General features: G+C 41.1%; 1 long non-coding RNA gene across 1 annotated transcript in view; it reads left to right on the plus strand.

The window, feature by feature from the left end:
* Positions 1 to 13,952, plus strand: part of LOC127492986 (uncharacterized) — a 98,542-nt gene that overhangs the window by 26,672 nt on the left and 57,918 nt on the right. Inside the window, exon 2 of the long non-coding RNA XR_007922863.2 lies at positions 5,647 to 5,713. This is a non-coding gene — a long non-coding RNA (uncharacterized lncRNA). The remainder of the gene's footprint in view (positions 1 to 5,646; positions 5,714 to 13,952) is intronic.

Here is a 13,952-nt window from a genome sequence, read left to right on the forward strand (position 1 = left end):
TCTGATATCCAGTGTAACCAGTTTCTGTTAGTCTGGTATCCAGTGATTACGACAGACATGAGATGCTTGATGATAGGAACATGTTCTGAGAAATTTGTCATTAAGTCATATTGTTGCTGTATGAAAACAATAGTGGGCACTTGTACAAACCTAGATAGGAAAATCACTCAAGCGAGCTTTTTGATGCAATCTAGAAAGGTAGCACAAAATATATGAAGCTGCTGCAGGCATGGCATAGCATATTGTTTTACAATAACTTTTTTATGACTACAGGGAGTACATTCTAAGATAACAATAAAAAGTATACTATGAGTATAGTAAATACATAAACAAGTAACAGAATTGTTTTTCCTCATTTTCAAGTAGTATGTACTCTACATAGTTGTATGTGCTATGTCTTTAACAACTTACAATGTAGTAACTTGTTTTACATCAGCATCACCATAAACATATGAATAGTGTGCTGTGCTATATTAAAATGGCCACAATGCCACTAGGCAATAGGATTTTTCCAGTTTCATTATTGTCCTATGGGCCCACCATCATATATGTGGTCTGTCATTGACCAAAATGTTATTATACAGCATGTGATTGAGTTTTTCTTTTGATTTTTTTCATGGCATTGCCACTGGTATATGTTTAGTGCATTGAATTTGCTCAGAAAATCTTTGATTCTGAATATGTTCTGATTATGGAAACTTCAGACTTTATTTTGCTAAAAGGTATTCTTATGTATGTTCTTTAATATGTATTGCCCAGGACTATCCACAATTCTTAAAAAAAAGAAGATAGTGGGGCTGGCACCGTGGCTTACTTGGTTAATCCTCAGCCTGTGGCGCCAGCATCCCATTTTGACTCTGGGTTCTAGTCCTGGTTGCTCCTCTTCCAGTCCAGCTCTCTGCTGTGGCCCAGGAGGGCAGTGGAGGATAGCCCAATTGCTTGGGTGCCTGCACCCACATGGGAGACCAGGAGGAAGCACCCGGCTCCTGGCTTCAGATCGGTGCGGCGCGCTGGCCGTTGCAGCCATTAGGGGGTTCACCAATGGAAGGAAGACCTTTCTCTCTGTCTCTCTCTCAGTCTCTAACTCTGCCTGTCAAATAAAAAAAAAAAAAGAAAGAAAAGAAAAAGAAAAAGGAGATAGTCTGAAAAGAGCTGCTCAAAGTTTTGCTCTCCTAAGGGCAGGAGTAGGTAAGTAGTGTGCGAAAAAGATGTAGTAAAGTGTCAGTCTCATTGTTTACTTGAAAAGAAATGGCAGCTTAAGGAAGCCTCTGCAATTACCTTTTAATAACTTGATAAAACTGCTGTTACTTCTTGGTTCATATTTAGGGAATCTAAACCTTACTGGATCTGTGTGGTCCATTGATTCCATTAGTTGAGTAAGCTTTTCAGACAAAATAACTGTACATGAATATAATGTTTTGAAGTCCTAGCGGCTTTTTGAGCAAAGGAGTAGCTGTTCTCTAACCAAGTCACTGAAGAGATGATTCTGGATGTTTCTGTAGCTATGGAAACCACTTTAGGTCAATAAAAGCTAGTTTTACTGTAAAACAAACCACCCAACTCTAGTCAACAACATTTATTATTTTTCATGTTTCTGTGGACTCAGTAGCAATTGGATGGTCAAGGATGGCTTCATCCCTTACTTGTCTGGGTCCTCATCTGGGGGTCTTGAGTGATAAGGGTGGTTGGGACCTCTCTTTATGTGGCATCATCCAGGTTTGTTCACAAGAACTTCCAGCAGTGAAAGAGGGCAAGTCTCAATGCGCAAGTCTTTTTTCAAGTTCCTGCTTGTGTCATATTTTCTAATATCCTATTGGTCAAAGTAGGACACATAGCAAAGCCAGATTCAAGGGTGAAAATACAGACTCTACTTCCTACATACAGGGCTTCAGGAAATTTGTGGCCATTTTGAAACTGTTTCCAGCCAGTTACTGTAGAAATTATTCTATTTGTTAAGCAGGAGTTTATAAGAGTGACCATAGTTGTCTAGGGTTTCAGATAATATCATACTTGCAACTTTTTTTTTATAAAAAGTACCAATTTAACAGCCTCAATTTAAGAAGGGAAATTAGAGAATACAGTACATTTTCACACTGTTTTATATTTTACAAAATTCATTTATGTGTATCACCTTTTAAGAATCCTTTATGGCTCTTTGCAAGGTAGGTATCAGGATCATCATCCTCATTATGTGTGTAAATTGATGCACATACATGTTAAGACTCTTAAACACCATCACTTAGCAAGTCAGAGAAGTGGGACTCACATTGAGTCTTCTGATGGTACACCTTATATCTTGGCTTCCATGCTGTACCCAGGAGCTTCTGGTGTACCCCACTGGTAATGTATTACAGCAAGTGACAAACAAAAGCTGTCATTAGAGGTGTCTGTAACTTCTCTTACCATACCATTTGTTCATCATGTTCATCCAGTGAAGAGTATAAAGATCTAGAATTTTTTTTAGAAGAGATTTTTGTTTTTACAGGCAGAGTAGACAGTAAGAGAGAGAGAGAGAGAAAGGTCTTCCTTTTTTCCGTTGGTTCACCCCTCAATGGCCGCTGCTGCTGGCACGCTGATCCAAAGCCAGGAGCCAGGAGCTTCTCCTGGTCTCCCATGCAGGTGCAGGGCCCAATCACTTGGGCCATCCTCCACTGTACTCCCAGGCCACAGCAGAGAGCTGGACTGGAAGAGGAGCAACCAGGACAGAATCCGGTGCCCAACCAGGACTAGAATTCGGGGTGCCGGCACGGCAGGTGGAGGATTAGCCTAGTGAGCCGCGCACCGGCCCTAGAATTTTTTAAGGAAGAATGTCTGTACAAATGATACCCTCATTAAGAACTCTTTCTGCTATCTTTCATTTCTGGCATTTGTTAATACCTGTATTTGGTTGTTTCTACATTATGCTTCTCAAATTTCACAAAAACAAATGAATTTGCAAATTTTTCTAGACCCTAGATATTAACAATTCCTCTATCCATTATTACTGTAAGAAATAGGTTTATTCAGGGACTGGCACTATGAAGTATCAGGTTAAGACACTGCTTGTGACACCAACATTCCATATGAGCTCTGGTTCAAGTCCTGGTTGTTCCATCTTCTATTCAGCTTCCTGCTAATGCACCTGTGAAGAAAATGGGAGGTAACCTGAGTACTTAAGTCCTTGCTACCAATGTGGAAGACCTAGATGATGTTTCTGGTTCCTAGCTTTGTACTGGCCCAGACCTGGCTTTTGTAGCCATTTGGGAGAGTGATCAGCATATGGAAAATCTCTCTCTCTCTCTCTCTGAATTTCAAATAAATAAATCATTAAAAAGCAAACAAACAACAAGGTAGGTGTCTCCAGGGGGGCCTTTGTAGTGTATAAGGTTAAGTTTCAGCTTGAGATGCCCAAATGCCCTATAGGAAGGTTCAAGATTAAGTCTCACTTCTGTTTCTGATCCAGTTTCTGCTAATGTGCACCTTGAGAGACAGTAGATAATAGTTCAAGTACTTGGGTCCCTGCCACCCAGCTGAGAGACCAAGATGGAATTCCTGGCTTTGGCTGACTCCAGCCCTGACTATTGTGGGCGTTTGAGTAGTGAACCAGCAGATGGAAAAACTCTCTTTCATTCTGCCTTTCAAATAAACAAAAATAAATAAAAACTTTACAATGACTAAGCTTATCCTGTATCTTTCAAATAATTCAGCATTTACATGCATGCATATGTATACACATATATATTACACCTTTTGTGTCTTTTTTTTTAGAAAACTTTTATTTAATAAATATAAATAAATTTCAAAAGTACAACTTTTGGATTATAGCAGTCCCCCCCCCCATAACCACCCTCCCACCCATAAACCATCCCATCTCCTACTCCCTCTCCCATCCCATTCTTCATTAAGATTCATTTTTAATTATCTTTATATACAGAAGATCAACTTAGTATATACTAAGCAAAGATTTCAACAGTTTGTACCCACACAGGCACACAAAGTATAAAGTACTGTTTGAAGACTAGTTTTACCATTAATTCTTGTATTACAACACATTTAGGAGAGACCCTACATGGGGAGTAAGTGCACAGTGACTCCTGTTGTTGATTTAACAACCGTTGTGTCTTCTGTATTACACTGCTCAGATTTGATTCTCCAGCAGAGCATATAAACTCTCCGCATGCCTGGTCTTTGACTTAACATATAGCACCAGAGAGAAGTTGGCTCCCAAAGTCGTCTTTAAGAAGAGATCAATATTCCTTAAGCCTGTATTTTTCACACAGTAATGGGAGAACAGCAGTCCTTTCAAGCCTGGTTTTCCCTGAGATGAGCTCATACATGAACCAGTGAGACGTGCAGTTCTCTGCACAGGCATGATGTGCAGCCACCATCTAATGTACTCCTTGGTGTCACAGCTCACCTTGGCAGAGTGACCCAAAGAAGCGCTCACTGGCTAATTCCCCTGAGCCTTTTGAAGCGTTAGTGGACCTTTAACTGCCTGCTTAAAATTTTCAGTTAACTTACCATACACACTCGGTGGGAGATTCAAACTAGATAATCTTGGTTTAAAAAAACTGTTTATAGACTATTAAAAGATATCCAAACATAAACTATTAATAGAAACATGTCCAAGAAGGTACCAATAGCAGAGGCCAATGTAATTATTTTAAATTATTAATTACTATGTACATAAAAATTCAAGGTTTTTTGGAATTCCTCTCTGTACATTTCCTGGCTCTTTAGGCTTAGCAATGCTCTAGAAATATTTTAAGTCCAGGAACTCACTCTAGTAATGAAATTTTTATTGTTGTCCCTTGTGCTCATTACAAGGCTTCTCATCCCATCAGGGAAAAGAGAGGGTCTACAGAATGACCTTAGTGTTCTGTTCACGAGGAATTAACATTCCTGCTTGGCCATTCCCTGGTTGCTCCCCTCACTGCACAGCCCTGAGCGTTGTCCTCATCCTCGGTCTGGATTCTTTTAGTGAGTCCTAATTACTTTGGCTTTCAGGCTAGGGTAACCTTTATGGCCAATTTATGGGCTTTTTTCAAAGAAGTTTCCTAGTGTTTCACAGGGGTTTTATTTACTTTCATAAGGACTCATCAATGTTTCTGTTATAAAGAACCGTATTGGTTTGCTTTGCTACTTTTCTCTGCCTCCCATACAGGAAATTACATTTCAAGCAGAAGCATCACACAGAGGAAAGATGTCTCCTTATTCAGTGGAAGCAATTTCTGTCTTATGTGTTATTTTGACTGTCATAACATTCTCAGGCACAAACTTTTCTATCTCGATTGATATTTATAATCTCTCTTTAGGTATCTGTAATGTCAGTGCCTGTGGGAGTGGGAAGCTCAGTACATGGCAGGCAGGAGAGCTGATGTAGTCTGTTCACTCACAAACGGACCAGTGTCATCTAAAAGTCCCACTGTCAAAGGAAGTCCAGAGACTGATTCTGTCTATGAACCAGGAGGGGCAATTCTACCCAGTCTTGAGCTAGTCCTGGTTGGAGGTGGCATGGCTCACTGGGCTAAGGGTTAAAGATTCCAGTTCACTGTCTACTTGCTGCTATTTTTTTCTGTAACTGGATAATTCCCTGATGCTTGATACCTTTATTTAATCATCTGTAATGAGGACTGATGGATTTCTATTTGGGCTTGTTACCAACAGGACATGTGGCATGTCTGTGCAGCTGCCTTCAAGACATCCTTCTGCTTTCTGAATGGCTGAAACCAAGGTACATGATTTCTACTGGAAAGAAGAGAGTTCCAGCAGCAGTTTTGAGTTATAGGCACTGGAAAGGCAGAATCTGTGCCTATCACTGTGTTGGCTCTCAGCTACTGGCCACCTCCAGAACTACACAGTATTGCACACCTCTATTAGATCATGGTTCAAGATCTGGGTAGTCTTGAAGATTATCGACAAAACAGAAGGCTGAGTGTCTACTTGGGTTGAGAATGGGTCATGGGGCATTTACACAAGTTTGCCTAATTTTTTTCATTAAGTTAGTAGATGGTTTTTCATAAACCACCTTGTACTTTCTGTCCACTTTCATTGTTCATTTATAATTCATTTATTGTGATTTATCCAATCAACACATATTCTTAGAGGTTTAATAAGTCTAAAACATCATATAACACACTCTAGTTTTTAGGGTTCTTGGTCAAATGCTGCCTTTGCCATGATTTTTTTCCCTATTACTGTCCATTATGGGGTATCTTATTTTGTTTTGTTTTGGTTTTTATGATTTATTCATCTACTTGAAAGGCAGAGCTACAGAGAGAAAGGCAGAGAGAGAAATTTTCTATCCACTGGCCTACTTCTCAAACGACTGCAATAGCCAAGGGTGGGCCAGGCCAAAACCAGGAGCCAGAAGCTTCATCTGGGTCTCCCACATGGGTGCAGAGGCCCAAGCACTTTGACCATCCTCTGCTGCTCTTCTGGGCTCATCAGCAACAAGCTGAATTGGAAGCAGAGCAGCTGGGACTTGAACAGATGCCCATACAAGATGCTGGCATGGCAGGCAGCAGCCTCACCTGCTGTACCAAAGCACTGGGCCCCACAGGTGACCTTTTTTTCCCTTTGCTTCCTATTTCTTAATTTTCATAGTACTTACATGCTTATACATATTAATGTTATTTGTATGCATGTTTTATTTTTCCCATACTGTAAGTCTCATTTATCTTTGAATCCTCTTACTTCCTAGCGTATCTCCTTGTACTTTACAGATACTCATGGGGATGTAATAGAAGACACATACTGATAACAATAAAATAATACATAATACTATATCGGCATATAAGTAGTACACATCAGTGTGTATTCTGGGAATGAAGGGTAGGTGATTTGATGTCAGTGTAGTCATGGCTGCAGATGTGAGATGAAGACATTCCAGGAGAAGAAGAGAATTAGCCAGTGGCACACATGGGAAAGAAGCACACATATTCAGGGGACCAGGAGTGAAGTTGCTGGGCAGCCAGTAGCCGCTAGAGGATTGCAAATGTAAAGCTAGGACGATTAGACTCTTCTGAAGGTAAAGATTACCTGCCTCCAACTTTGGTGTAATTAGTGTCAAGATCAAAGAGATATTATAGAACAATTTCTCTGGTGATAGTATGTAAGTTAGTGCATCAGCCTGGAGGCAGGGTGTGTTAGAACAATTAGTTACTGGTGCAAGAGTCTTTAAGCATCTTGGTACAGATATAGGAGGGTGCTTCAAAACACACATGGAACAAAAAAGTTAAAAGATAAGTTTACTCTGGTACAAAATATTATTGAAACCCATGCGTAGTTTTCTTATAGTATGTTTTTTCTTTTCTTTCTTTCTTTTTTTTTTTTTTATTTGACAGGTAGATTTAGAGAGAGAGAGAGAGAGAGAGAGAGAGAGAGAAAGGTCTTCCTTCCATTGGTTCACCCCCTAAATGGCCGCCATGGCCGGTGCTGCACTGATCCGAAGCCAGGAGCCAGGTGCTTCTTCCTGGTCTCCTACACGGGTGCAGGGGCCCAAGCACTTGGGCCATCCTCCACTGCCCTCCTGGGCCACAGCAGAGAGCTGGACTGGAAGAGGAGCAACCGGGACTAGAACCTGGCACCCATATGGGATGCCAGTGCCACAGGCGGAGGATTAACCAAGTGAGGCACGGCACTGGCCCCTCTTTTTTTTTTTTTTTTTAAAGATTTATTTATTTTATTTGAACTCTGACAGAGTTACACAGAGAGAGAAGGAGGGGCAGAGAGAGAGGTCTTCCATCAGTTGGTTCACTCCCCATTTGGCCACAATGGCCGGAGCTGTGTCAATCTGAAGCCAGGAGCCAGGAGTCTCTTCTGGGTCTCCCACATGGGTGTGGGGGCCCAAGGACTTGGGCCATTTTCTCCTGCTTTCTCAGGCCATAGCAGAGAGCTAGATCAGAAGTGGAGCAGCCAGGACTTGAACCAGTGCATGTATGGGATACAGGCACTGCAGGCAGCTGCTTTACCAGATATGCCCTTATAGTATGTTTTTTCCATGAACTTTTTAAAGACCCCCTGATAAAGCCATGAGGCAGAGACTAGAGTAGAAGAGTGAAATCCTCAGTAAGAACAGTGTGATGGAGTTTGAGAATGAGGAAAAGGGTGGAATAGGGACTAATTTCAGGAGCTGGTGGTGATGCCACACTTAAGACACCACTTGGAATGCCCACATCCCAAGTCAGGGTGCCTGGGTTTGAGATGTGGCTCTGTTTCTAACTCCAGCTTCTTGCTAATGTGTACTTTGGGGGGCAGCAGTGATGGCTCAAGCGACTGTCTCTGCCACCCATGTGGAAAACCTGATAGAGTTCTTGGCTCCCAGATGCAGCCCTAGCCCTTGTAGGTATCTGAGAATTGAACCAGTGAATGGGAATTCTCTCTGTCTTATCTGTCTGTCTGTGGCTCTCAAAATAAACAAGCAAATGAACAAACAACTAATTTGAAGGTCTTTTGTTTGGTGACTTTGTAAATAGTTGATGCCTTTAATGAAAGTCAGAAAATCCATTTTGGATGGAAAAGATTGCATTCAGCTTTGGGCATTTCTAGTTTGAGAATGCAGTGGAATGCATGATTCCAGAGGAGTCAGATACAAATAAATTTGTTAGAAATTCAGAAACAGAGGTTAGGAAAGAGGGTAGGGGTTATAAAGTATGAATAAAACTTTATAAAACAGAGTTACCCATTACTTGCCTTCATATAATTCCTTTTATAAGCTGATGGCAGGACCAAGTCCTATTTGTTTTTGCTGTTTGCCTTTGTGTGTAAAGCACTTGGAACATAATAGGTATTTCATGAATCCTTTCTCTTGGAAGCTACCTAGAACCGTGAACAACTTTATGTTACCTCTGGTGATGAGGTACAAAGAAAGCATTTAAGTGCAAAAATTCAGGCAAGTAAAAGTTTTAGGTAACATTCTGTCTTTTCTCTCTCTTAGAAAATACTTTCCTAGCGAAGTTATCAAATTGAAACTTGGTTTTCTTTTCACCTGGTGAACAACTTTATGCCTATTACAGACAGGATGCCTCAGTTAATTTGTATTTTGTAGTTGCTGGTTTCTCAGGTTTTTTAAAATTCTAAGAAATCTAATCTTCTTGTAGTCAAGCCGAAAGGAACCAGATAAAGTTACTAATCCTTGACATATTGAGAATGTACGTTATACCAAACATCTCTATTCTTTCTCCATATTTCTCTGTAAATTAACCCAGCACTGAGAAATGATTGCCGAGCCTTATGAAAAAGTACTTTCTGGTTCAATTTCTGTAGCTGCTTAATCTGCATCTCCCCTCACAGCCTGGGAGAGTTCAAGCAATGCATCTTTCCAAGTGTGGAGGGAAAAAGTCAGCTCCCCCTGGCTTCAGCAGTTCTCAGAGGAGCTGGACGGATGCCTGGTTGCTCCTGGGAATTGTGCAGTCGCCAGTGCAGCTGCACTCCTCCTTACATGGTGGCCAAGAAAAGTCCCTTTCTGTGCACTGGTTTTTTAGCCCATAGACATAGAGGCACCAGGATGTTGTAGGGGACTTGGAGGCACTCTGCCCTATAAATATGACCTCCTAAAGTTGCCCCTTCCTCTTTCTCTTTGCTCTAGCACAGCTTATGTGGCAAAGCAGCAGCAGACAGCACAGTTAATTCTTTTCTCTCTTGAAAGGAGAGACACCCTGCCAAGGTGCAGAGCAAGAGAGGAAGATGGAATGATAGAAAATGGACTCCATTCCTACCCCTTCAGTGGCTAGAAGAGATGTGGTAGAGGGAGGGCCCTGGATTGAGAGACCATAGAGAGGCCTTGTATTTTCTAGCCAGGCGATGTGTTTCAAGTTACTCTGCCACTCTGGGTCTACATTTCCTCCTTGCAAAATCAGGAATTCTAATGAGATGGTCTCTGAAACCTCTTTCCACTCCTAATATTGTTGTTTTAATTCCGTGGAGTGTAAAAGAACACACTCCAAGTTACTCTTGTCATATTCCTGTTGGAGTACCAGGCACATCCAGCTCAGAAAAACACTTCTCCATACCTTTCAAAGAACTTTGAATGGGTGGGTGGGGGGTGGGCATTTAACCTAGTGGTTAAGAAACCTGCATCCCATATGAGAGTAACTGGGTTCATTTCTGGGTTCCAACTCCTGATTCCTGCTTCCTGCCAACACAGATTCTGGGAGGCACAAGTGATGGCTTAAGTAGTTGGGTCCCTGGAATGAGTTCCTAGCTCCTAGCTTCAACCCAACCCAGTCTTGTCCTTTGTAGACATCTGGGAAGTGAACCACTTGGTGCGTGGGAACTTTGTCTCTCTTTCAGTCTGCCTCTCAAATAAATAAGTTTTTAAAATAGAGTACTTGGGGGGAGAATATAGACAAAAGTAAATCTCAGAGGATAAAATTCATCCTGACATTTCTACTAAATTCAGGAAACTACAACCTTGAACTATGGTTTGTTCGTTGGCTAGAACTTGAGTTTTGAGTAGGGGCTCAATGTCTATGGGGTAAAAATCCATGTATAGAAAGGGTACCCTCTAGGCCGAGCTCCTGATTCCTGCTGGCCTTGAACAAGCAAGGGCTTCCAGTCGGAGGGACTGTGGCTTGATAAAATGGTTCCATGTAGCTTTCTGCTCTTGGTTAATCGGTGGTACGCTGTCGATTATTACTGTGGGCAAGATGTGGAGTCCACGTAGATACTTGGCAAGGGTTTGTATCTATATGGTCGCTATTGTGCGAATTGTGCTGAAATCCTATAATATCTTCAGGCAGTTTAATTTGGTAGTGGAACCAACTTGAATAATTAAACAAAGCGAAGATTTGACAACACTGTACTTGTGGTACAACACAGCTGTGATTCCATGAGCTCAGCAGGAGAAGGAGTTGGGGGCATCTGTCACAGCAAAAGCATGCTTTGTAACAAACAACAATTTAGCAGCCATCCAAAAGGCTACAGAACAGAGGCTATAGAGTACGATCTGTCAGGAGTGAATGGGTCATGGTGTCTGCTTGGCGGGAGGGGTGGGTGGATGGGTGTTAAAGGGGTGGTTGATCATGTCTGCTGGGTGACAGGCATCTTATGAAATGAACTCTGTGCCAGGGTAGGTCAGACCACAATACTCTCCTTTTATAAACACTTTTACTAACTGGTTTATAGGCCCTCAGTAAGTAAACCAGGAAAGGTTAAAAAAATTATTCTTTGAAACAACTAAAAATTTAATACCTTTTTCATATGTCTGCAATAACCTTAAAGATGGAAAAACTCCAAAGACTTTGTCCATTAGATCTAACAGAAGTTTGTATGTTTGAAAAGATTTCTTTCCTGCTTCCTTTTTGTATTGGGGAAGGCTTAAAAAGAAATAAAAAGATTCTTGAGAAGTAACTAATTTTCTGATGGTGGACTCTGGAATCTCTATTGCCAAAGGATTCTCTTTTATTTCCCCCTGAATGTGATGGCTTTTTGTGTTCCCAGTGGTACAGGGGATGCTTTTCAATGACCGTTTCCTCCCTAGTCACATTCAGTCCTGAAGAAACCATTTGTATAGCGTGCATGAGCTGCTCAGCAAGGGAGAACCGGAGCATGGGAAGCTTTGGAATAATTTTGCTGCAAAGCAGAACGGAGCTTGGATCTTAACGTTAAATACTTTTGAACTCCGGGCCTCGGCTATCTAAGTAGATCAGTATGTGATTCTAAAGGAACAGCAAAATTGAAATGTGATTTACATGCTTTGATTTCAGATTCCCACAAGAAAATGTATGTTACTGTCATGCTTTTGTTTGGTGATTAATGTAACTGCAATTGTGGTCGTTTAAAAAAAAAGGAAAAGGAAAAAAATCAATTTATCTCAGATTCTATTTTTTCTGTTTTAATTAACATAGGCACTTCGTCTAGATTAAAAGCATAAACTTGTGAAACTTGACATATTTTAGATTTTATGGAGGGTATGTGAAAACAGTTATTAAATACTAATTTCAAAATAATCCCTTTAAAATCTCTGTTTTAATCCAGGCTATCTTGGCAGTTATTTTTCTGCTCCTGGCTCCTCTTTTTAAGACTCTCCCCTGGCCTATGAGCAAGTTGAGAATCCATACTTCCTTTCTGTTGGTTTTTTCACTGGCCCACGTCTTCCTGTTCATTTGAAGATGACTGCGCAAACCAAACATCCGTCTCTCCTCTGTCTGACTTCTGCTGTGGCTACACTTGACTTGGCGACCACTCACTCTTCTTCATGGAGCTCTCCACAACTTTCCTTGCTTCCTGGTGTGTCTCTAACCCATTTTCATTTCAAATGCTTTCATCAGATTTTCTCTTCTTTAGCTTTACCTTTAATTTACCTATACTTCATTTTTAGGGCAAAGCTCCCAGCCTCTCTTTACGGAAGTTCTTACTGTCAGCCCTCTTCTTCAAACCTTTCACTACCTGTGATGCTTCACCCTCCCATTCTTGGTGACCTCATGCCTGTATGGTTGTACTTGGTTTTCCTATTTTAAATGTCTCAACTTTGATCACTGTAAAATGTTTAGAACAAAAGTCCTCTTTCTTTCTGATATGTTTTTAACACATTTTGCTTCAAATTCTTTTGTTATATTTTTCTCATCTTCAGCTGCATTTTATTTTGTCCATAGGCAATTTGCCAGCCTCTTATGCATTTTTTTCTTCACCATGGCCACTTTTCTTTTTTTTTTTTTTTTTTTTTAAGGTTTATTTACTTACTTGAAAGTCAGATTTACAGAAAGAGGGAGAGAGAGAGATCTTCCACCAGCTGGTTCACTCCCCAGATGGCTGTTCATGGTGGGTAAAGCCACTGATTACAATGCTGGATCCCAAATGGGCACCGGTTCATGTCCTGGCTGCTCCACTTCTGATCCAGCTCCCTGCTAATGGCCTGGGAAAAGCAGCAGAAGATAGTCCAGGTGTTCGCATCCCTGACACCCACCTGGGAGACCCAGGTGAAGCTCCTGGTTCCTAGCTTTGACCTGATTCAGCCCTGTCTCTTTCATCTGGGGAGTGAACCAATAGGTGGAAGCTCGCTCTCTCTGTCTGTCTCTGCAATTCTGATTTTCAAATAAATAAATAAATCTTTTTTTTAAAAAAAAGCGGGATTTTATGGATTTGGGATTTTGACTTTTGTTGTCTTATAACAGATCAAGACAACATCATATGTGCTACAGCTATACTCTACCCCAGCCCTAGAAGAGGCCTGACACAGGGTCAGCGCTCCGAAAGATTTATTGAATAAATGGACTTCTTGAAGTTTTGTTTTTTGAAAGATTTGTTTATTTATCTGAAAGCAGATTTACAGAGAGGCAGAGGCAAAGAGAGAGAGAGAGAGAGAGAGAGAGAGAGAGAGAGAGAGAAAGGTCTTCCATCCACTGGTTCACTCTTTAAGTGGCTGTGATGGCTGGAGCTGGGCTGATCTGAAGCCAGGAACTAGGTGCTTCTTCTAGGTTTCCTATGTGCATGCAGGGGCCCAAGCACTTGAGACATCTTCAACTGCTTTCCCAAGCACATTAGAAGGGAGCTGGATCAGCTGAGGCTTGAACTGACACTCATATGGGACGCTGGCACTGAAGGCGGCAGCTTTAACCCACTATGCTACGGCATCAGCTCAGACTTTTTGAGTTTTAATTTGTAAACCTCTTGGGGCACAGTGAAATAAAAAATGTAATTTATTTTTAAGTTAAAAATCACCTTTTTTATTAGTAAAACCATATGTGTGTATATACAAAAAATGCTTACATAAAGCAGTGTATTTGGTAAGCCTACATATTGTTAAATTACATACAAGTTGTATGTAATTTATTCATTTATTTTCATTTTATTTGAATGGTAGAGATACAGAGAAAGACACAGACTGTCAGAGAGAGAGAGGGCTCATCCCTCTGGTTCACCCCAAATGCCCACAGGATCAAGCTAAAGCCAAGAACCCAGAACTATTGCAGGTCTCCTATATAGTTGGCAGGGCCCAAGTATCTGAACCGTCATCACTGCCTCCCAGAGTA

Source organism: Oryctolagus cuniculus, chromosome 5 (genome assembly GCF_964237555.1).
Source record: "Oryctolagus cuniculus chromosome 5, mOryCun1.1, whole genome shotgun sequence".
Classification (NCBI taxonomy): Eukaryota; Metazoa; Chordata; class Mammalia; order Lagomorpha; family Leporidae; genus Oryctolagus; species Oryctolagus cuniculus.